The sequence below is a fragment of the Hemiscyllium ocellatum genome, chromosome 38 (assembly GCF_020745735.1).
Source record: "Hemiscyllium ocellatum isolate sHemOce1 chromosome 38, sHemOce1.pat.X.cur, whole genome shotgun sequence".
Lineage (NCBI taxonomy): Eukaryota > Metazoa > Chordata > Chondrichthyes > Orectolobiformes > Hemiscylliidae > Hemiscyllium > Hemiscyllium ocellatum.
Window position 1 is genome coordinate 8,635,960 of NC_083438.1, and position 21,827 is coordinate 8,657,786.

A 21,827-nucleotide genomic window follows, 5' to 3' on the forward strand; every position below is an offset into this window, starting at 1 on the left:
TTCCTTCCCTGAAGGATTTTATTGAACTCGTGGAGAATCTTAGGTTGTTAGTGATGGGCCCATTACTGTTTGTTATTTCTTATCAATGATAGGAATGAGATTGTAACAAGCATGATGATTAAATTTGCAGATGAGACTAAAATATTCAGTATCGTGTATAATGAGGAAGGTTATCATAAAATGCAGCAAGTCCCTGATCAACTGGGGAAGTGGGCCCAGAACTGGCAAATGGAGTTTAACATAGATAGGTGTGAGGTCTTGTATTTTGGAAAGTCAAATCAAGGTAGGTGTTTCATGATTTTAGGGGTAGTGGACAGAGAGACTTTGAAGTTCAGGTTCACGGTTCTCTGAAAATTGAGTCACAGGTAGGCAGAAGGCTTTTGGCACACTGGCCTTCATCAGTCAGGGCAGAGTATAGAAGTTGGGAAGTTATGTTCCAGATATACAAGGCTTTGGCGAGGCCACACTTGAAGTCTTGTGTTCAGTGTTTGTCACTTTGATATAGGAAGTATGTTATTAAACTAGAAAGAATGCAGAAGAAATTAACAAGGATGTTGTCACAACCCAGTGGTGTGAGTTAAAGGGAGAGTTTGGACATTCTCGGTCTTCTTTTTTCGAGCAGAGGAGACTACATGGAGAACTTATAGACGTATATAAGATCATGATGGGCATGGATATGGTGAATGGTCTCAGTCTTTTTTCCAAGGTTTGGAGAATCAAGGTCGAGAGGACATTAGTTTAAGATTAGATGGAAGGAGGAAAGGGAACCTGAGGGGCAGCGTATTTACACAGGAGCGGCTATGCAGATGTAAAGAGCAGCTAGCGGATGCGTTTGGGGGGGGGGTACATTAACAACATTTAAAAGGCATTCAGACAAATATATGGATAGGAAAGGACTCGAACGATATGGACCAAGTGCAAGGAAGTGGGTTAGTGTGGATCGACATTTACGACGTGGAAGTCGAATCACTCTGTTAATTAAAGCAAACACCCAGAAAAGCTCACTTTGCCGCGTAATTTGTTAAAATATGGTTGACAAAACTCCGACATACCACTATTTAAAGATAAATAACAATTTATTTCTTAACTTTAATATTCATCATTAACAACAACTATCCACAAATACAAGATCCCCTTTTGCTAACTGATGTCTATCTGACTCCAACTCGAAAAAAATGCTGTTCCTATAACCCACTTCTGAAACATTACATTCAATTAATCTCAAGACCACACAGTCTCTGCCTCCTCCGCTGTCTTCACTCCTCCAGCTGCTGATATCCATGAGTCATGCAACTAGATTTTACAGGAAAAGGTATCTTAGAGAGTGTGATAGGTGGCTAGTTACCTCTCTGGCTCTACAGCAGTTGCTGTGCTATTCAAAGGCAGTTACTGTCCATCTAAATTTCAAAGTGCCAGGTGCATATACTCCTCACGACACATTAAATTCTCATAATTTGATTATTTCCATGTGTCAGAACAATGATATTCAAATATCATTGTCTTCTGGTATCCCGGGCATTATTTAAACTAATTCTTATCAAAACAGCAACCAAAATTCTGGTATCAATTTACCAGAGAATTGTTACATTTGGAATTGTTACATTAGCTGGCAGTTCTGGCTGTACATTATATTCAGCAAAATGTTTTCTGTCTGAAAATGACCAGACATGCTTTCAGCTGCATAACACCTTCCCCCCACCCCCGTCCTTTTCAGGAAAAAGAAATGAAACATCAGAATGAAAAGATGGCTTCATTTCTTTTCCTTTACTTCGGAATGCCAAAACGACGAAATACAAAAGTAATTAATCTAATTTATACCTTTCATATTAATTCTGAACACATATGTAACATTGCAAAATTCAAATGTAATCTGCACTTTTTTCTTTAAATCTGCGATAACATATCTGCTATCACAATTGTACGGCCCACAAAATGGATATTATGGCAGCTATAAGTTGATAACGTCAGACTCCAATGAAATATTTACATATTTTAGTCTTTAAATATTTCAAAACATGCAAGAGGATTGTAGTTTTATTCATTCATCTCCGACAATTGTCGCATAAACAATCGCATACTGTCAGGCCAGTACCAAACTCAATAATCTTCTTTCAGTTGTGGAGCATTTTCTTTCCGGTGGATGTTCGGTTTCTTTTTGACAGGTAGCCAATTGGTCATTCCATTCCATTCCACTATCATGTTCCTGCATCAATACCTCTCCAACCCCGATATCGCGAGCAACAATTGCAATTGTGAAGTTTCAATATATTTGGTGTAGCTAAAACTGGTGCGGTAGTTAATGCTGCTTTTGAATTCTCAAATGCCTGCTGGAACTGTTCTATACACCAACATTTTAGATCTTTTTTCAGTAAACCCATCAGCAGTTCCACAATGCTGCTAAAGTTTTGAACAAACTTTAGCACTCAGTCCCAAAAATCGAAGCTCCTCTTTCATCGAGGATTGGTTGTGGAAATTCCTCAAAGCCCTTCGTCTTTGTGTTCCATGGGGTCAACCTTCCATGTCCAATGTAATGTCCCAAGAACGTCACCTCTGCCTTCGCAAATTCTGTTTTCTTTACGTTTATTATCAGTTTTCCTTCTTGCAATCGTTCAACGAGCTCTGCCAACTGTAACATGTGATCTTTCCATGACTTGCTAAAGATCACTGCATCTAACAGAAAAACTGCATAATTTGTTAATGCGGCCACAACTCTGGTCATGAGTCTTTGGAATGTGGATGATGCATTATTCATTCCAAAGAGCATCACTTTGAATTGATGCAGCCCTTTAAGTGTCAAATGCAGAAACTTATTTCACTTTCTCTGATAAAGTTGCCTGCCAAGAATCATGCAGTAAGACCAACTTTGTGATGTGTGTGGCTTGTCAAACTTTAAGTATGCCGTCTTCGAATCTTGATATTGGATAGGAGTCTGAATTTGTTAACCTTAAGATCGTGGACACAAAATCGCTGAGCCCCATCCGGTTTTGGAAAATAACAGAATCAGCGTACTTAACTTGCTCTGACTAGGTTCAATGATGTCTTCGATGAGCATTGCATCCACATCCTTCTGGACCTGGGTGGCTTTGTGAGGATTAAGCCTGCAGGAGTGTTGTTTATCAGAACAGCATTCTCTACTTCCACCCCAAACACAAAAGCGTAAGTCCTCCCCTCATGGTTCTGCAAATGTCGTCGTACTGCTGAAATGAAAGTCAACTGGGCTCATTGCTCCTGCAACAGATAGCTCGCTGTCGTCTCCAACTCCTCAAGGACTTCCTCGTTATTGTGCGTCACATCAAACTCCATGATATGTGTATTTGATCCATCACTTTGCAGGGCAGTAACTAACAGCTGTCTCCCCAGTTCCTTATCCCTATATTAGTAAGATTACAAATGTATTCACATGACATACCTGCTACCTTTTTTAATATCCAACATCTTTACTAGACAGTTTCCCTGACTCTACTTCTTCTCCATTTGGAAGGGGACACTAAACCTGGATTTGAAGGGATTTCCCGCTATTGGTGGCACCCCCACGAAAAACATAACATCAAATTTCATACTTTGTACCTGCCACTTACTTCATTCTATGCTCTACCCTCCTCATGTGCTGTTTAGCTAATTCACATATTCTAATCTCTCTCTCACCTCAGATACATATTCCAAGTGTGAGATCTCTGACTTCGGTCCTATTAATTTCTCTTTAATTAATTACAAAAGACCTCACACTTCATGTCCGAATACTAACTCAAAGGGAGTAAATTGAAGAGATCGAGGTATCTCTAATGGCAAACAATTTAATGGGACACCTTTATCCCAATCATTTGGCCAACCCTGACAGTACGCTGTTATCATGGTCTTCAGCGTCTGATGTCAACTTTCCAAGGCTCCATGTGATTCAGGATGGGACGCACTTGATTTGGAGTGCTGTATACCTAAGCTATCCATGATTTACTTGAACAGCCGAATGGTAAAATGACTCCATTGGACTGATGGAACTCTCTGGGTAGCCCGTACTGAGTAAGGAAAGATACGAACCCCTCCACCACCCTTTTTGCTTAATAATATGCAATGGAATTGTCTCTGGTAATCTGGTAGACACATGTTTAGGAAATATTTATTTTCGTTTTTAGTTTAGAAAGAGGGCCTACACAGATAATCATAAGCCACGTAAAAGGTCCGTCGAATGCAATAACTGGCAACAAAGACTCTGGTTTTTCATCCTGCCTGTGGCTTACCTACCATTCGGCATGTATGACACATACAGTAAAGAATAAACATGTCCTTGTGCATTCCAGCCCAGTAGAAATGCTTTCGTACATTAGCCTGAATCTTCCAGGTGACCTCCTGCAAGTAGTTCATGGGATCCCCGTAATACTTCCGGTCTGTATGTGATCACCAACACAATTTGGTCAACTTTGGACCATTTCTCCTCTGCGGTAACCTGTTGTGGTCTCCATTTTCATTTAGAATTCTATCTTTAAGTTGCTAACGCTCCACAATTCTGATTCATTTCCTGAGTATACATCAATTTATGTAAATTTCTGTTTTAAGGCCATTAGCCCTTCAGGACGAAAGACCTCTGCCTGACCCTCTGCCTGGTCAGATTTTTCCTGCATCATTACATGACACAACTGGCCAGCTGATGAAACTTCAACTCCTTTGTCTTTCTCTTTACATTTTGCTTCTTGCTTTAAACTATGACAGTAAGATCTTGTTATTACGCAGTCTGGAAAATTTCCTGGGTATTTGTCTTTTAAATCCTCAATTCCCTGGTCTTCCTTTGACTTCTCCACCATAAAAGGGGTCACTCACACCTTGGATCCTGCTAAATTGTTCTCAAGAATAAAACGGTATTTCTGAAACTGACAGTCTGTCAATCACTCCCACTGTTAGATCCCAATCTTGATTTGCATCTCCAACCCGGTCTTACACAGGGGAGCACTAAACTTCTGTTCTCATTCCACAAATTATCACTCTCTCAGGTAACATGTCAGAGAGAGTACAAATACTTTCATCACTTTGAAAGGCTGAGAGAAGGTGAGGATTACAGATACTGGAGATCACAGTTGAAAGATGCGGCGTTAGAAAAGCACAGCAGGTCAGGCAGCACCCAAGGAGCGGGAGAATCGACGTTTCAGGCATAACCCCTTCATAAGGCAACTGGGGGATGGGGTAAAGAGTTCTGAGAGATACGTCGGTGGGTGGGGGAGGAGCTGGGCAGAAGGTAACTTGGAAGGCGATAGGTAGATGCAGGTGGGAGGGCGATGGTGAGAGGTCAGCTGACTGGGTGAAGTGGATGGTAGTAGGACAGCTGGGACCCTCCACCCAGACGGCATCGATGTCGACTTTTCCAATTTCCAATTCTCCTGTCTCCCAATCTCATCCCAGATCCAACCTTTCAACTCAGCTTCGCCTTCTTCAACTCTCCTGACAGTCCACCTTCCTTCCCACATGTCCACTCCACCCTCCTCTCTGATCTTACTCGATCACTCACACCTTCATTTTCCTATCGCCTTCCCACTGACCTACCCCTCAGCCCCACTTCTACCCTCCTATTATCTTTTACCCCCCTTTCACACACCCCCCCGCTACTTTCCATACGAAGGGCTTGTGCCTGATATATCGATGTTCAGATGCTGCCTGTCCTGTTGTGCTTTTCCAGCGCCACACTTTTTGAATAATAGAGACTGAGCAGACCCGTTATCTCACGAAGTTATACCTTGTTATCCTTCTCCCCCTGTTCTTTCTGAGTAAACCTTCCCCACAGAGGTGAATCCTTTATAGAGATCAGGTACCGACTCCATACCCGTCCCCTGCCTAAGCTGAGCACTCTCCTGCAGCTCTTCAACTTTGCTTGGGTTTCCTTTACTACTTCCTCTAATGCCACTGGCTTCGCCTCTTCGATCTGCCATCTCTGCAGCGCTTCTCACTTCTTGAATTTTATGTTGTATGAACTCTGATCATCTCTGGAAGTGAGTCTTAAAATATGTCCAGCAAAATGATCTGTCTTATTTATTTTTAAGGCCCATGCTCATCTATCAAAATTACCCTGTTTAACGCTTTCAAACTCAATGTATGTCTGACCTGGTTCCATCATTGTGTTTCTGAATAGTTGTCTATATACTGCTGGTAGCAAATCGTCAGCATTCAAAATGGCCTGTTTGACATCTGCATAACCTCTTGACCCCTCATCTGAGCACTGCACATACATCACTAGCTTTGCCTACCAGCTTAGTCTGAATTAGCATTACCTACAAGTTCTCTGACCACTCCACCTGTCTATCCAATTTTTCAAACGAAATAAAAAGGCAGCCACGTTTTTTATCAAAGTATGGTAATGTTTTCACATATTTAAGTATAGACCTCCGTTCTGTTTTAATCTCTATCCTGTTAACTTGACTTTGCTAACTAATTCGCAACTTTTCAAGTTCAAATTCTCTCTTTCTTTTTCCTCTCTCTCTCTCTCTCTCTTTCACTTCTACCTCGCTTTCTCTTTCCTATCTCTTTCTTTTTGTCTCACCTTTTAATCTTCTAACTCCCGTTACTGCATTTGCAATCCTTTGTTTTCTAACTCTACTGCACTCACTGTCAGTTTCTGCGGTACAACAAAGTGCTTGACCAACTCCATTATAATTTCAGCTTCCTGATTGTCCCTGGTTAAACCCAATTCTAACATATTTGCTAATTCTAAATGTACGCCCTTCCTCTGTCTTTTGAAACTTTCTTCGCAAATTTGGAATAATTTTCAAGCCCCAGAACATCTTATGCAATGTTAAATCCCATTTCTCTCACTTTTCTTTTAATCATCCATATGTAACCAAAACTAAACATATTTTCAGACATAAGTTTTATTTCAAGATCTCTGACAATAATTGCCAAGTGTTGGAATCTGCTGAGGCCTCTTGTACCCCTAATCTGTTCACATCTGTCCCAATCCGGAATGACAAGCCCTTAAACTGTTATGACATCGACGTCGAACCCCTCTGTTAATAAAATCCAAACATCAAAAAAACTCACCTCGCCTAGTAATCTATTAAAACATGAGTGAAAGAGAACTCCTAGATTCCACCATTCAAAGATAAATAACAATATCTTTTATGAAAACGAATAGTGAACATTAAACAACAACTATTCACATGTACAAGGCAACCTTTTCTTAACTTCTTTTGATCTGACTACAACTCAAAAATATGCTGTTCCACTAACCCACTTATTGAATGTTACTTTAACTTAATCTCAACATCGCACAGTCTCTGTCTTCCCCGCTGTCTTCTGTCTTCCAGCTGATGATCCCCCTGGGTCGCCTTCTTTCTGTTTTTCTTCCTGTAAATAAAGTACATTGGAAATAATATTTTTTTCTAATTTTAGACCAAGATGTTAGCTGTCGAGTTAGCTTTCCTATTAGTTTTCAAAATACCAGGTTTATATCCTCCCCATGACTTATTCAATTCTCATTGTTTGATTGGTTTCCAGATGTTAAACAATAAAGTTTATCTTCCAGTGGTTTCTGGTATCCTGGGCAGGATTCAAATTAATTGGTTTCATTCGAAAGTAATTTTTGGCATCGCAAGTAAGAGAAACAACACTCTCTCTAATGAATGTGACAGATTAGGATGATTCTTCTTTCTGGCCAGGTATGTTAGATATCTACCCCATTTATCACCATACTCAAATAACCTCTGTTTCGCAAGGGAGATTTCCGTCTTTGCTGTCTGAGTGAGCCCAGCATTCAAACTAGCTCTGAGGGCTGTAATCTGCTGCAACTTGGTTACAGTCGGTCTAGCAAGGTATGCTGTTTCAGCTTCCTTCAGGCAAGCCTCGAGCATATGCAGCTGCTCTGCCTTCTGCTACTTCTGGGTCTCCGAGTAAGAAATAATCAAACTCCTCGCAAAGGCCTTGGCAGTCTCCGAGACCACCGATGTATTACTGGCCATACCCAAATTAATGTTCCAAAAATTTTTAAGTTCCTCTGTAAAATATTCAATAAACTTGCTATCCTTCAGGAAGAAAGGAGCCATGTGCCAGTGCCGTGAGCTTGTCCCATCGCCACCGACCTTTACTTCGATGTACACTGCTGCATGGTCAGAAATAACTATCTTCCAAATTCTGCAGGACAGCACCAAATTCAAGAAGGTTAGCAGGGTAAAAAAGTGCCAATCCTCGAAAAGCACTTACGTGGCTGACAGAAAAAAGGTGAAGTCCCTCTCCTCAGGGTGGGGACAACTCCACACACCCATCATTCCCAGCTCCCTGTTCCGGTACACCAACTGCCTGGATTGCGGAGATGAATCCGCAAGACCCCGACGCATCCTGTCCACTTCGGGGTTAATAAGTAGGTTACAGTCTCCCACTATTTCTGTATGATGTGCCGCAAGGGCCAGCCACCCGGAAGGGCATCTGTTAAAAATTTGAGGAAATGTGCTGGGCGCAGGATACATTCAAATTCCCATACATATTTCCAAGTATTAAAGCTTTATGAATCCAAAACCACCTATATTCGTTCTTAATTTGGTCTTACAGTTGAAATGTATAATTCTTCTTGATGAGTTAGTAACCCTTCTGCTTTTCAAATTAAAGGATGAGAAAAAAAAACACATCTGAACACTGAGACAGAGCGATGAGGAGAGAAAGCAGGGTGAAGCGAGGGATGCTGGGAATGTATGGGCTTAATTTATATTTGGGCAGTGGATAAACCCGAGATACTGCACATTAAGCATCACCCTCCCACACCCCCCTCCACTCTAACCGGAAGGAGAAGACTCGGTAAGGTAAGGCTTTTAGTTTTTTCTTTATTTTTCTTTCTCATATATTTAAGTGCGTTGTTTGGGTTTAGTTAGTTAATATAAAGCTATGCTTACCATAGCAGGGGACCTCAGACCATGGCACGTGCCTCTTGCTTGACGTGGGATCTTCGGACCGTGTCTGATATTCCTGACTCTTTCACCTGCAAGATATGTGTCCAGCTGCAGCTCTTGTTTGACCGCATGACAGCCCTGGAACTGCGGATGGACTCACAGTGGAGCATGCGCGATATTGAGGATGTAGTGGACAGCACGTATAGTGAACTGGTCACACTGCAGGTTAGGATTGCTGAGGAAGAGAGTGAATGGGTTACCAAAAGGCGTAAAAAGAGTTGGAACACAATGCAGTTGTCCATTGCGGTCATCTCCCTCCAAAACAGGTATACCGTTTTGGATACTATTGGGGAAGATGGCTCACCAGGGGAGGGCAGCAGTTGTCAGGATCATGGCACTGTTTCGGGTACTGCTGTTCAGAAGGGCAGGAAAAAGACTAGGGCCATGGTCATAGGGGATTCTATTGTAAGGGGAATAGATAGAATATTGTGTGGCCGAAAACAGGACTCGTAGATGGTATGTTGCCTTCAATGCGCTGGGGTCAAGGATGTCACCGATTGGCTGCAGGGCGAACAGCCAGTTGTCTTGGTGCATATAGGCACCAACTATATAAGTAGGAAACGAGATGAGGTCCTGAAAGAAGAATTCAGGTAGCTAGGAGATAATTTAAAGGGCAGTGATCTCGGAAATACTACCAGTGCCACGTGCTAGCCAGTGTAAAAATGAAAGAATAGGCAGGATGAACATGTGGCTTGAGGGATGGTGTAGGAGGGAGGGATTCAAGTTTGTTGGACATTGAGATGGGTTCTGGAGAAGGTAGGACTATTACAAAATGGATGGTCTACATCTGAACCAGACCGGAACCAACGTCATTGATGGAGTTTTTGATCCTACTGTTGGGGAGTTTGTGAACTAATGTGGCAGGGGGCTGGGAACCAGTTGAGATGGAGACTGTAAGAATTGGGAAGATGGCATTAATGAAGGGAAGGGTAGGCAGAGAGCAGATGAGCGCAAATAACTGGTGGCATGAAACGCATCTACTTTCATGCAAGGAGTATAGTGTGTAAGGCAGATGAACTTAGGACTTGGATTGGTGCCTGGGAGTATGACATCATTGCCATCACAGAAGCCTGGTGAAGGAAGGGCATGATGATTAACAATGAAATGTTTCAGGATATAAACGCTTCAGACAGGACAGCGAGGGAAGCAAAAGATGGAGTGGAGTGGAATTGCATTGCTGGTCGAGAACGAGTTCACGGCTATGCTAAAGAGCACACTGTAGAGGTCTTGAGTAGTGAGGCATTATGGGTGGAGCTGAGAAATAAGAAGGGCGCAGTTACATTGTTGGGGCCGTATTACTGATCTCCCAACAGTGAGCGTGAGATAGAAGAACAAAGATGTAAACAGATTATGGAATGATGTAGAGGCAATAGGGGAGTGGTGATGGGAGATTTTAATTTTTTCAACATTGACTGGAATACACTTAACTGCTGAAAATGTGTTGCTGGAAAAAGCGCAGCAGGTCAAGCAGCATCCAAGGAACAGGAGTATCGGCGTTTCGGGCATAAGCCCTTCTTCAAGAATAATACACTTAAAAAGCATGAGAATGCAGAAGGATATAGATAAACTGAAAAATGTGTTGCTGGAAAAGCGCAGCTGGTCAGGCAGCATCCAAGGAGCAGGAGAATCGCCGTTTTGGGCATAAGCCCTTCTTCAGGAATCGAAGATATTCCCGAAACATCGATTCTCCGGCTCTTTGGATGCTGCCTGACCTGCTGTGCTTTTCTAGCAACACATTTTTCAGCTCTGATCTCCACCATCTAGAGTCGTCACTTTCTCCTTTTTGATATAGATAGACTGGAGAGTTCGGCAGAAAAATGGCAGATGGATTTTAAGCCAAAGAATTGTGAGGTGGGGCATTTAGACAAGACTAATTCTAGAGCCAATTATACAATGAATGGAAGAGCCTTTGGAAAAGTGGATGAGCAGAGATATCTGGGAGTGCAGGTTAATTGTACCCTTAAGGTTCCTGCGCAGATGGATAGAGTGGTCAATAACGCATGTAGTATGCTTGCCTTCATTGGACGGGGTACTGAGTATAACAGCCGACAAGACATTGTTTCGGCCGCATTTAGAATATGTACAGTTGTGGTCGCCACATAAATGATGTAGACACTTTGGAGAGGGCGCAGAGAAGGTTTACTCTGATGTTGCCTGGTATGGAAGATGCTGACTATGAAGAAAGGTTGAATAGGTTAGGTTCATTTTCATTAGAAATAAGGAGATTGAGTGAGGACCTGATTGAGCTTTACACAATTATGAAGGGTCTAGAAAGGGTGGATAGAGACAAGCTTTTTCCCAGGGTGAAGGATCCAATAACGAGAGGTCACACTTTCAAAGTGAGGGGTTGAAAGGTTAAGGGGGAATACACGCGGAAGTACTTCATACAGAGGGCGGTGGGCGTTTGGAACGCATTGCCAGCAGGTAGAGGCAGGCACGCTAGATTCATTTAAGATGCGTGTAGACAAATGCATGAGTAAGTGGGGAGCAGAGGGATACAGATGTTTAGGAATTGACCGACTGGTTTAGACAGTACATTTGGGTCGACTCCAACATTTGTTGGAACACAAATGAGAAATTCTCAACGGGCTGTTCAAGTGGAAATTCCCTTCCCCAGAGGATTGTGGTGACTAGATGTTTGCATTTATTCAAACTTGTTTTTGTATGTAGTAAAATTTTATACAGACAGAAACGTGCTGCTCAGACCAACAGCACATGGAGCGGTGACAAAGTATCTAATAGCCCACTCCTGCTGCTCAGTCCTGTGTTGTCATGTTCTATTCAACTCCTCATACCTCCTGCAAGGAGCAGATGGAGGCCACTTGCTTCAAATACCTGGTCAACAGTAACACAGAATCTCATCAGTCGCTCAAGACTGTCACACTTGGTTTGGTGTCAGTTGGAAATGTCATTTGGTTCGAAAGACGCCTCTCTGCAACTTGTAGTTCATTTGTTGGTGATATTATAGACCCAGATTCACCGTGAATACAATCCCCATACCTCATCCAGAGATGAGTCACAAAATACGTCACTCTCTCTGATTGCAACGTTCAATAAAAGAACATTCATTGAAATTACAGCCATTAACTTTGCAGTTACAGAATATGAGGACAAAAGGAACAGGATCAGGTAATTCGGATGATCCAAGTCATTGCATAACATCATGGCTGATCTACTGTTGAAATTAACTCCTCTTTAATGCCCTATTCTGCACCCCTTAGCTCTCTGACAGGTCAAAAATCCATCGGCCTCCTCCTTAAATGCTTTCAGTGATGTAGCTCCCCTAGCTCCCTAGCCCAGATAATTCCTGACAGTGATTACCTTTTGTGAGAGGAAAGCCCTCCCTACACATACACCGTCACCTATTGATATGAACAAGAGATGAACACAGGGGCTCAGGAAAGAGCGAATGGCTTTGATACCAAGGCAGTATTTGTCTGAGGATGGCATCATGATCACCTATTTTCTTGAGCTGAATGTGGATCAGGTGTAACCTTCCCACTGGACGGGGTCTTTCAGAACACAAATAAAGAGGTTTGGGGTCAGTCGCCAACAATCCTTTCCGTCCCAGGACATCTTTGCAGGAAATCCTCAGGTTAGCCCCCTCAGCACACACTTTTTCAGTTGCTCCATCAATGTATTTTCCCACCATAAGATCTGAAGTAGGTATGATGACTGAAGATCACAGAAAGTTCAGAACATTTTGACCCCCACCAGCTCCTGAACCATTCTGTGTCCATGTGCAGCAAGACCCGGACAGCATTCCGGTTTGTGCTGGTAAAGTGTCGGTAACATTTATGTAAAAGCACGGCCAGACACTGCACATTTCCACTGTTAAAAGAGGAGCTCACTTAGCATCTGAAGCTGGTTGCTCACGGGTATGAGCTAGCATTCAGGAACGGGAAGAGTGACAGCGCATTCAATACTCCTGCCTGTTACACAGAAAGAAGAGTGGTCTGTTCAGTGCATCGAGCTGTGAAACAGGAACAGGCAGAGCCCAATCAGATCCTTAAACCTGTTCCATGATACCAGGAGGCGGCTATTCATCCCCATGAGACAGTTATACAGGAACAAGAGGGGGTCACTGATATTCTAACATGACAAACCAACGAAACCGAGATTGCACTGGTAGAGGACTCCATGATGTTAATCATGGTTCCATTGTTTGTAGAGCGTGTGCTGCTTTAACTTAGTTTGCTGGTAATGAGGAGGGAAGCCAAATGATTTGTGCCAAGTCTCAAGGAAGCATTTTCCATCAACGAGAAGACACACCCATGTTCTCCATGGAGATCAGAATCTGGTGGGAATAGTTAACTGTTTTAGCATGAAGGTATTGTGGCTGCTGCAGGGATTGCAGATAACGGTACTTTCAGTGCAGGACCATACACCACATGCATTAATGTGGGGAGAGATTATTCAAACACTGGCCCTCTGTCTCTCTCATGCGACATGGGAATTGGGTGTGGAGTGAGGGGAATATTCTCAGAGGCTCTCAAACTATCAACAAGCATGAACCCGAGTAAAAAAGAAGCCATGAAATTTTTCAACGTATCGGTATCTGTTCAGAACATCGTGAGTGAGTGTCCCTCCCTATCAAGTTTCAATGCAATCGCCTCTCATTCTTTCACAATGCCAGAAATTAACCTTCACTCTCTCCTCATGGTACCATAATCCCAGGAATTAGTCTGGTGAAACTCCTCTGCATCCTTTTAGTGGCAAGTCGATCATTCCTTATAAAGGGGAGAAAGTCTGTCCACAATATCCCAAATACCGCCTCGACAACACTCTCAGCGATGATCATGACAATTCATTTTCCTCTTAGACATCCGTTTCTTTCCTGTAGCGTAAAAATACTTTCCTTCTCTCTATAATGCTGGAAAGAGTTAACAATTTTAGAATGATGGCATTGTTGCTGCTCTCAGGATAATGGATAACATGACGTTCATGGCAGGATGACGCACGTTGGGAGAGTTTATTCAAAAGCCTGAACATCTCTCTCTGTCTCTCTCTCTTTCTCTTTCTGTCTCTGTCTCTGTCTGTCTGTCTGTCTGTCTGTCTCTCTCTCTCTCTCTCTCTCTCTCTCTCTCTCTCTCTCCCTCTCTCCTCTCTTTCTCCTCTCTCTCCCATCTCTTTCTCTCTTTGTCTCAGTTTAAATAGTGGGTGGGGGTGTTTGGGTGGAACGTTCTCATAGCCTCTTAAACTATCGAGAATCATGTAATCTGAGTGGAAAGAAAGCCATGGAACTGATTACCGTATCAGTGCCTGTTTAGAACATAATGAGTGATTGTTCATCCCCCTTAAGGTTCAGTGCAATCACCTCTTATTCTCTCATTGAGCTTCACTCACTGCTCATAGTGTCATCATTCCAGGGATTAGTCTGGTGAAACTTGAGATCAAGTCTATCCACGGTACCCCAAATACTGCCTCTGCAACACTCTCAGGAATATTCAAAAACACATTTTCTCTCATTTAGACATCGCCATTTATTTCATGTGGCACAAAATGTCATTCCTTCTCTATGCACTACGACTGACATGGGATTTATAAGTCCCTGACATCTGCATGTCAGCATCAATAAAGCTAGCACCAGAGTTACCTATGGAGATGTGCATCACTCTCGGAGATTATGTCAATGAGATTGAATACACCTAAAATAGGGGATGATCATATACCTGAATGGAAACGAAATGCAGCAATACAGAAAACAGGCAGATAAAGGGAGCTATCTTTACCTTTATTCTTCTCTCACAGGATGAATGAAGCCCTGGTCAGGGCAGCATGTTATGCAGATCTTGAACTGAGTGGCTGGTCCAGCTGTCCCACAGGACAGTAAAGAGTAAAACGCATAGCTGTGGGTTTGTAGTGTCACAACACAGGATAAATCTTCCTACTTAATTAAAACCAGCAACAGAGAAAAGATTTATCCTATGCAGTAATCTGTGATAATGCTAGAGTCCAAATCTATTTAAAGTAAAAATTAACAACTTTATTTCTTAAAGTATAATAGAGAATAATAAACGAATGTCTATTTTCAACTTCTTCCTCTAATCTTTAATCTTCCCCCTCCACAATACTAGTCCGATAAGACTCCTAATTAAGATTTACAAAACAAAACTTCTTATCTCAAAACCAGGAAGCTTGTGGATCTTCTCCATATTCCTGTCTTCGTTTCGTCTTTGGACTCTGCTTCACCAGCTTTTAATCAATAAAGGTACCGATAGGAGAGCTATTTTTCAGGCATTCTTTGCATGATGGCAGCTTGGCAGTTCTCCTCTCAACTGTTCAATTTTCCGTGGTCTTGTACCACCAAACTATTCGGGGATTGTATCATTGGCGTTTAAGATTGACAATACAATAAATTCAAACTTGGTTGGAGGTGGGTATTTTTTGGTATAATTTAAAATGTTTTGCTCAATTTGCTTTTGTTTCGAGACAATGAGCGAATCAGATTGTTTGACCAAATGTTACATTATACCTATTTCTCAGAACACTTGGTGCTGTCAGGTAGTTATTACTGACTTTCAATTCTCTCACATGTACAGTACACCTACATGTTCATCACAGCAGTCACATGGAAGCTTGACGAGGGAAGCACGACACATTGACTTCCTGAAAGGACTTGAGGCAAGCAGATTTTTTTTATAACAAATGATAACGGGTGCTTTGAAACTCCCCAAGTTCCTTCATGAGATATCAACAGACCATTATTCTGTGGCTCTGAATTATGAGTCACTGGCTTGACCACCATAAACGGTCTTCCCGTTTGTGCAGACACCAAGTTAAACCTTCTCAAGATCAATAATTTAGTGACGGACATGTGCTTAGAAGGAATGTGAAACTGTTGCTTCCGGATTGAACAAAGGCACAAATGATTTATTATGATGTTGCACTGAGACTGAGGGCGAGGCTGGGATATCACGATAGTGGCATTGGACAGGATTGGTGAGTGGGGAGGGCATGAAGATGCAAATCTGTGAAGGACAAAATGGATTATGGAGTTTGAGAACAGTCTGGTTCCTTTTCGCAAATCAATGAGTAATTCATAAATAGTAGTTTGATAGTTCTAATATATAATGAAATAATTTTTTTGTTTGGAAACGAAGACATTGTCTTGCACTTTCCAAATTTTATACATCACGAGCAGAAATTAATACAGGGACAAAAAAAGCATCTCTGTATCTTAAACAAAGCGACAAGTTTGTTAAAATACACTTACGATTTGGAGCTATATAAATTGAAATAAGAATTATCAAACCACGGAACTGGTGTTCAAGCTTTATCGGTCATTATTTGACCCACAGATGAGATGCTGATTTACCCCCAGTCAGTGGTCCCCCTCACTGAGATTCTCTCGCCATGTCTCGCGCACAGTGTCTAGAGGGACTACAAGTGCATGTTGGCCCAAATATTTAAATTAATTCACCTTCTCCCTGGAACCAATCTATTGTTCTTTTGGATCCTGTTCAGCCGTCAGCAACCCGGCTCAGTGATATTATTGATGATAAATGATCTGGGATGACAGCATAGTGCCCACAGGGTATGGCACCAGACAAAGTCTGTGGGAGTTTCTAAATAAAGTTTCTATGCATTTCTCCTCATGCTGTCTTTCGATTTAACTTCACCCTCGTCTGACACCCCTTGCTCTCACTCACTCTGTCGCTCCATTTTCTCTCCATTCCTTTTGTCTCTCTTCACTTCCTCTTTCACTGTTAATTTCTCTCTCTCACGCACACACAGGCACACACTCTGTTCTCTCTGTTTTCAAATTGTGATGTTGGAGAGCTCGTCGGTGTACAATGGTCAAAATGGCCTCCTTCAGTGCTCTATTAATTCTGAAGTTCTCTGACCCACAATAAAGACTTCAGGCGCCTGGAGAGACAAGCTGGTCCTGCGAAGGACACAGTGCAGAACCATCCTTTATCTCTTTCCTGTTGTCTGATATGCAGCAGCCTTAAAATAACTGTTCAAACAAAATAGATTGAAAATCGAGCCGTCTGGAGGACGTTCACCAGATGATTTTGCTGTCAGGATTTAAGAAGCAGTTCCCACGTACAAAATGTCGATTTGCCTGATAGCAGCTCCTCCCAATTGACACGGCCTAGCTCTGCCTAATACTGACATAATTTCCATTCCTTCAATTCAGTAGCTTCACACAAGGTCCTGACTTATCTGCGTTCGTTGCTATCTTATATCTGAAGGAGCTGTGATCACTCTTTCTAAAATTATGTCCCACTGAGATGTCAGTCATTAACCAATACGAGGTCCAGTATGGCTCTTCCTCTCGGTGGACTATCCACATACTGTTGCAGTTAACAAATTCTGCACGGTCTAAGCCTCTTGCTCCGAGGGAATCCCAGTCATTATTTGGGATATTAAATTCACTCACTATGACCACTCTGTTTTTAATGCACCTTTCCTTAATCGACGTACATATCTGTTCATCAATCACACTGAAGCTGTTGGGGGGAGTATAATAACGCAGTGCTTGCATCCATCTTATTTTTTAACTTTACCCATATTGCTGCAGTGGATGATCCCTCCTGTATGTCCTCTTCAAGTACAGATGTAGCATTCTCCCTGATTAGTGAAACAACACGTCCACCTCTTTTACCTTCCTCTCTATCTCGCCTAAAACAATGAAACCCTGGAATGTTGAACGGCCAGTCCTTTCCGTCTCTCAACCATGTCTCTGTGAAGCTGCAACATCATAGTCCCATGTAAGGATTCAGGCTATCAGTTCATCGGTCTTACCCATAATAATTCTTGCATTGAAATAAATACACTTCAGCCCAGCTCCAACAGATCCTGACCTGATATTTGGTTTGGGATTCCCTGATGTAAATTCTCCTCATCTATTCTCTGGTAACAGGAGATTACAAAAGACTGTCAGTAAAGCAGAAAATATTGGAAACAGACAATTTCAGTTTTCTCCCTTGTCCCTTCAATGTGTACATTGCATCACACTCTGTCCAATTCCAATAAACTGCTGGATAATTATTTTGCTTTAAACAACCATCTTCAGCTTCTCACTGCACATTCTTCAACTCTATCTGCACCCATTGGATTGACTGCTTTCTGATCCCTCTCTCCACCAAATCCCTGTAATATTTATATCGTAGTTATATATACTCATTCAAGCTGCAATCTCCAAGCTCATCTGTCTTGCCTGTCATACTGCTCACATTAAAATCAGCACACTTCAGACTGCCTGCCCCATTGTATTCATTCCCCTCTGCCAGTTTGCTGTTTGTCTTAGCTGTACTGGGATTAGTCTGCAACTGCTCTTCAGTCACTGCACTTGTGGGCGTACTGCTCTGATTCCTCCCACCACCATCCCCCATCGCCACACTAGTTTAAAACTTCCTGAGTGGCAATAGAAAAGTGCCTGCAAGGAGGTTGCTGCCAGTTCATGTCCATCCCATCTTTCCTGTGTATTTCATACTGACCCAGGAATGCCAATGACCCACATCTCGGAGATTGCAGCCAGTTCAGATGCATCCCATTCTTCTTGTGTACAACCTACCGACCCAGCAATCCCAATGATCCACATTATAGAACTGCTGCCTACCCTACTAGCTGTTTGGCCATGTTTTTAACTGTACTACCTTCCTATTCCTAATCTCACTGACACGTGGCATAATCTAATCTCTCCAACATTCAACTATCCTTTCAGCACAACTCCAGCAAGACCTTTTCTTTAAAATGGATAGACTTGTCAACAAAAACGTAAGTGTGACCTCATTAACCAGGAAATTGGAGCCCAATGAATCAGTCGCAATGACCATAGGATCTAATATCTCTCACCTCCACCAAACCTGTGTGACAAGGTATATGTATGGACCATCTATTTGTAGATGGACGAGGATAAACAGAAGTTAGTCCAAAAGAACAGAAAATGTCAGAACAGATGGGTGCAGTTCAGCCTGTTTACTATGCTTTCATGTTCATTTCGATTTTAGCTCTTCAGATCCTTTTAATGGCAGGGTTATTTTTTACCCCGCATCCATAGCGGATCAGAAAGTGCCCAGTGCCTTTGTGCGCTCCCTGCGTAGGGAGCATACGTGGTCAGGCGATGGGGTGTGGGGAATCCCGGTGTGGCTCGATGAAAGGCTGCATGCAGTGACGGATGGACTCAGGGGTTGAGAGAGACGGAGTAGGTAATGAGCGACATGCACTCAAATAAGTAGCTGGGCAAGATTCCAAGCACTCGGGGAGCCCGAGCACCAGAGTCACTTTTACAATAAACCTGTCATACTTGCAGCAATTCTCCATCAAACACAAACAAATATACTGTAGATGGCAGAAACCTGAAACAAACACAGAAACATACCATGGAGAGAGAAAAGTGTTTATTCTCCCAATGCAGACACGGGGAGATTGTAAAAGAAACTGCACAAAGACATGGTCCAGAGAAAGGAATTGAACCCGAATCCCTGACACTGTGAGACAGCAGTGCTGTGTCACCGCGCTACCAAATGATGGACAATAGGATTACGATAGTTACATTAGTATATTTTCGACATTCAGTTTACTGGAATGCTTTCACTCAGTCTGTCTAAGTTTGGGAAGCCTTTATACAGCAGCAGATGACAATTTAAGAAGCAATAAAGTGGTGAACACGAAACATGTAAGCTATCTCGCTGTAGAAAAGCAGATTGCAGGAGTTTTGTTAAGATATATAAAATGGGAGAGTGAACATTGGACAGCCAGAAATTGAGGCTACCTGCAGAGAAATGGAGAACAAAGAATTGGAGAATGAAATGAATAGGTACTTCCCATCAATCCTCACAAAGGTAGACACTAGGAGCATTCCAGAACTTCAAGCGAGTCAAGAGTGAGGGATGGGTGCAGTGATCAGCCCTGAGGAGAAGGTACTGGGGAAGCTGCAATGTTTGAAAATGGATAAAACACACAGAACAGAAGGATAACAGCTAAAGTTCTGAAGGAATCAGCGAAGGAGATTGTGATACCATTGGTCGTCACTGTTCAGGAATAACTATCATCAGACAGAGTCCAGAGAACTGGAAAATGGATAATGTAAAGCCTCTGTGTAAGAAGAAAGAAAGGCAAAATACAGGAAATCATAGGGCAGTTTAGCCTGGCATTGGTCGTTATTTGCGATTTAGAGTGCATTGCTAGCAATGAGATTGCAGAGTACTTGGAGGTCCATGAAAAAATAGGGCTGAGTCAGCATGGCTTCATAATGGAGTGGTCCCGCTGACAGGTCTGTAAGAATTCTTTCAGAAGATAATGAGCTGGTTTGACAAAGGGAGAATGTGATCTCATTTGCTAATAGGGAGTGCGTTAAATTTGAATCTGTGTTAAATTGAATCATGTTAATTTATTGGTTACAACTTGCATAAGCAGATGTACAAAAACAACTAAAAATTGTAAAGGAACAATTCAATGGTAGTTAAATAAAATAAGGATGGAGGTTCGCGTGACGACTTGTTTCTACACAATGTGGGAGTATTGGACCTCGCTGTGGTCGTCAGTGACCATGTCTGGAGTAAATGTTGCATGCAAGAAAAGTTCTGGCTCTGAGTCGATGAGCTGGAGTTTAGCTTCAAACAATGTGGGGCATCAGGGAGGGGAAGAGTTCCCTGGATGCTGAGATTCAATAGACAATTATACTCCTGAGATCAACTGACTCAAATTCAGCCATTGGTTAGAAAATGGAGGGGTTGGCTATGAGTGAGGCAGGTAGAGGGATCCAGGAGGTAGAGTTGCAGGAGTCTCAGCCCTTGTCTGTGTCTAACAGGTTCAAGAGTTTTGTTCCCTGTGTGGATGCGAATGGGGACTGCAGGGACGATGAGCTGATTGGCCACAGCACCGAGTTGTGGGAAGCTTTCAAGTGAGGCAATAGAAGAGAAATGTTATTGTAATTGGGGATAGTATAGTTGCGGCATAGATACTGTTCTCTGTGAGGATTGAGAGTCCTGAGAGTTGCGTTATCAACTGGTGTTTGGGTCAGGGATGTCTCATCTGGGCTGCAGGCGAACTCGGAGTGGGAGGGTAAAGATCCATTAGTGGTGGTCTGTGTAGGTACCAACGACAGATATAAAACTAGGGCAGAGGTTCTGCTAAGGGATACGAAGAGCTCGGAACTAAATTAGAAAACAGAATCCAAAAGGATTACGGCCTGAACCATGAGCTAATTAGCATAGAGTCAGCAGGAAAATGCGTGGTTCAAAGTTTGCTGTGGGAGAAATGGGTTGTATCATGGGACATTGACACCAGTACTGGGGAAGGAGGTCCGATTGGACGGTCTTCAGCTGAACAGTTTTGGGACTAGATTCTGAGCAAATTGCATAACTAGGGTTGTAGATTGGATTTTAACCTAAATGGGGGTTGGGTGGTGTCAATTATAGGAAAAACTAGAAAACCCAAATTAAAGAAGGGTTTAAGACTGCAGAACTCAAGAAAAAGGCGTTTGACATGCTTTCCGTTATTGGTCAGAGTATTGAGTACAGAACTTGGGAAGTCATGTTGCGATCGTACAGGACATTGGTTAGGCCACTGTTGGAATATTGCATGCAGTTCTGGTCTCCTTCCTATCGGAAAGATGTTGTGAAACTTGAAAGGGTTCAGAAAAGATTTACAAGGATGTTGCCATGGTTGGAGGATTTGAGCTACAGGGAGAGGCTGAACAGGCTGGGGCTGTTTTTCCTGGAGTATTGGCGGCTGAGGGATGACCAGATAGAGGTTTACAAAATTATGAGGGTTACCGCACTGTACTTGAGGAGACAAAGTCTTATGGTCACATTGAAAATAAATTCTATCATGTTGTGGGGCACTATCACCATGCTAAATGGCACAGACTTCAAACGGATCTAGCAACTCAAGCCTGAGCATTCATAAGACGTCCATCAATATCAGCACAATCTGTAATGTCATGGCGCAGCACATAAA